This window comes from Cynara cardunculus (genome assembly GCF_001531365.2).
Source record: "Cynara cardunculus var. scolymus isolate 2C chromosome LG 16, CcrdV1, whole genome shotgun sequence".
Taxonomy (NCBI): Eukaryota; Viridiplantae; Streptophyta; class Magnoliopsida; order Asterales; family Asteraceae; genus Cynara; species Cynara cardunculus.
This window is the reverse complement of record NC_037543.1, coordinates 19,452,354-19,456,556: the sequence shown is the minus strand read 5'-3', so window position 1 is coordinate 19,456,556 and position 4,203 is coordinate 19,452,354.

Here is a 4,203-nt window from a genome sequence, read left to right as displayed (position 1 = left end):
TTGTGTGTAACCAAAGATTGTTTAGATAGGTTTTTATTACCTTATTTTTCCGCAAACAATCTTGTAAAATATGTATTGATCTTCTCTATTAATACATATTTTAAATTTGAAAATACTGTATTTGTATTCACCCCCCCTCTACAAACTGTTTCTCTTCTTGTAGACCCTTACGGGACTAACAAGTGGTATCAGAGCAGTATTTTCTTTCTTTCCTTGTGTTTGGCTGTTTTTCTGTATTAGTTTATCTCTCCTTAGATAACCTTACTGCTTACAAATGGTTTTACAAATTGCAAACACACACACACACAAAAGATAATGACTCTCTTGCCAAACCTCCTCGGTTTGTCGTGACAACTTTAGTCTTTTTGGAAGAACCGGATGTCCCTCTTTCTGGAAGGTGTGGATCATGAAATTCCATATTACATAGAAAATGGACCATATATTCCATTTGCTATTGTTCCGGCTGTTCCAGCAACAGCTACGACTGTCGCGATTCCTGAACGACAGATTCCAAAGCTTCCACATCAGTGGAGYGATGAAGACAAGAAGAAGATAGCTATAGACACGCGTGCTCGGTCTATAATAACTATGTCTCTTCCTGATGAGATCTATCACTCAGTGATGAAACTCAAAACTTCTAAATCCGTATGAGATATATTTTGTGTCCAATATGAAGGAACCACTCAGGTTCAGGAGACTAGAAAGATCAATCTATAGAATGTTTAGGCGTTTGGATCTTACAGAATTAATAGAAAAAAGAGTATTAATTATGGAACGTGCCCGTCTATCTGTAAAAAATGACGGACAGTTTTTTATGTATCAAATCATAGGTATTTCATTGGTTCATAAAAATAAGCACCAAAGTAATCAAAGATATCGAAAACCAAAAAATGTTGCTAAGAATAATTTTGATGAATCCATTCCAAGACATAAAAGAAAAACTCTAAATAGAGACAAAAAGAATTATGATTTGCTTGTTCCTGAAAAAATTTTATCGTCTAGACGTCGTAGAGAATTGAGAATTCTAATTTCTTTCAATTTGAATTTAAAGACTAGGAATGGTGTGCATAGAAATACARTATTTTGCAAGGAAAACAAGATAAAAAACTGGAGTCAATTTTTGGATGAAAGTAAACATTTTGACAGAAAAAAAAATGAATTAATGAAATTAAAGTTCTTTTTTTGGCCTAATTATCGATTAGAAGATTTAGCTTGTATGAATCGCTATTGGTTTGATRCCAATAATGGKAGTYGCTTGAGTATGTTAAGGATATATATGTATCCATGATTTAAAATTTTGAGTTTCCTATATATTATCTTGTTCTATCAVTCATATTTTTCATTTTTTCTTCTGTCCGGTATCTGTATATATTGATGTTATATGCAAGCAACCATAYGGACATATGCGCTGTCTTACACTCCAATCTAGTATACTGCAATACTAAGCAAATGACGTAGGARATGGYGCATCCATTAAAGCTATAAATTAATCAACAGAATCTTCGTAGTAAACTATTTGGTAGCGTCTTTTTCTATCACTATGGTACTAAAAGTCGTGTACCACGATAATACCGTATCATACCAACTTATGTTTTTCAATTATTTACTAATAAAGTTTAGTTTAATACAACATATTTTGATTTTAAATTTTAAATATTCTATATTTCGAGTTTTTCTAAATTATGATATGGATGGATAGAGATAATTTGATTAAATTTATTCACCCAACCCTAACAACTTTAATAACTCGTTCACACCTCCATGACCGTCGTCGTTTCTCAATGGCCATTTGTATTAGATTATTAATGAATGGTTGCATTATATGAAAATTATTTGAATGTTTGTATATGTAATATTAAGTTGTACCTACATATGCAACACGTTATTTGAATACCGGATGATTTTAATGCATCTAAATCCAGCTGGTAAATATTTTAATATAAATAAATTTGTGATTTCAACTTTTAGTTGGTACAAGACCATACCAACATCTACCAACTCAAAAAAAAGTTGGAACCGATTTCGTTGGTTGATGCATAGTATAAAATTTTCATACCACTTATAATTGGTTGGTATATAGTATAAAATTTCCATACCAATTATAATTGGTTGGTACACGGTATTTAAAAAAAACATGGTACCCTACTATGTCCACCTCTAACTAGGAAAGTAAAAATTTAAAATGTCAAATGACGTCCATCATGGTGCACCCCTCGTCTTACACAACCTCCACAATGGTTAACATGACGTCTGAGAAGTACTGTTTGACTTGACAATATTCAAAATAGTACACAACTCTCTTGCTTATGGATGTCAAACACGACCTATAATGGCACCTAAAAAAAGAAGCTACATATACAATTTTTCACAAAGCAAAAAAAAAACGACTCATGCATTTTGTTAGCAACAAAGCTTGAGTTTTAAGAACCTTGGTTCTTACTTTAAGGTTCTTGTAAGTAAAAAATGTAATTCTTAAAAATTGTCGAGAGCTTTTACAGGTCCGTAAAGTGAATTAATTTTTTATACAAGAATCTTGATTCTTACTTTAATTTTTGTATCAAATATTATTTTATGAGTTTTAATATAATTTCTTGGCTTATACAATAATTACTGATGTTGAAAAAAATACAAGTGATTACTATTCTTGTAGTTCGTTGTTTCTTAAGTTGACGTAACAAAAATATGTAAAAAAGGTTCTCATTAATCATTCCGATAAAAAAAATGCAATAAGACATTCAATTAAAACCATCTGAATCAAATGCAAACAGATATTTCTTCTTGGTTGTGTGCAGCATTACTTTTAGGGTTTTGATGTTGTTTTTACATGTTCTTCGTGGGTGGTTTTATTATTTCAATTCTATTTCTTTTCTACATCTTTTCTATGTTTTAACTTTTCATATGAAATCCTTAAAACAAGTAATCTAAGGCACATGGAATTATGTAGTTCTTCTTTATTTATTAATGAAATATATATATATATATATATATATATATATATATATATATATATATATATATATATATGGTTGGGTTCATGTGAAACCAAATGTTTTTCGTGAGACCCATAAGACCAATTTATGTTCATTGATCAATTTGATAAACTAATGATCTAATGGTCTAAAGTTTCACGATGACAATTTTGTGATTATTGAGAAGTCTCGTGGTGTTTATGGATGTTTAGATTGTCAGATTGTAAATCTAATCCAAGGGTTGAGAATTGGTCTTACGGGTCTTACGAAAAACCTTTAGTCTCATATGATTCCTAGTCTCTCTCTATATAATGTATATATATATAATCTTGGCAATCGATCCATATGCAACAAACCAAAGTTGAAAAGATAAAAGGGATATGATATTCAACCAAATCCTCTGATTTTCCACTTTCCACTTTTCTTCCCTTCAAAGGATGGATGGATGGATGGATGGATGGATGGCTATGTATGTTGGTATGTATGCATGTATGTAGGATGTACAACTTGTGGTGTAGTCGTGTAGAGAGAGAAGGAAATGTATGGTTGCCATTCCCGACGAATGCATATATATGCTTATATATATATATATAGATATATATATATATATATATATATATAGAGAGAGAGAGAGAGAGTAGGGCAATGCAGTGCGGCAGAGGTGGGGGAGAGGAATGAGAAAGGGACCTTTGCATGGAGCGATTAGCCTTCCCACATTCAGCTGTTGTTTTCAGTAGTTATGAGCTTTTGTAAGCCTTTTTTTGGAGTTTCTTTTTTTAATATTTATTTTTGACAGCTGCAGTAAACCCCACACGCGGTTAAATAATTAACATATTTTAAGTAAAAAATTAATTTGAACAACTAGGGTTTATTGCTTTCTTGCTATTACGTAAACCACAAGGGTGGAGTCTGATTGGTTTGAGCTTAACTCTAAAGGTTAAAAGTAACAGAACGTCCCAGGTTCAAATCCAAGGAGGAATAAAAATCCCCTTGTGGCCACGGAGGTTTAAATGCGGTGACTCCAGGCTATCTACAAAGCAGGTGGTCGTCCTGAGATTAGTCAGCTCACATAGCGGATTGTATATCCAGGTTAATTAAAAAAAAAGAATTTTGAATTCCAAATTATAGAAAATTAAATTGGGATTTTAATTTCATAATTAAATACCAACTTAATTCTAATATAATCATAAATAATGATATAAAACTTGTTTTATGGAGCAGAAAATATAATTTC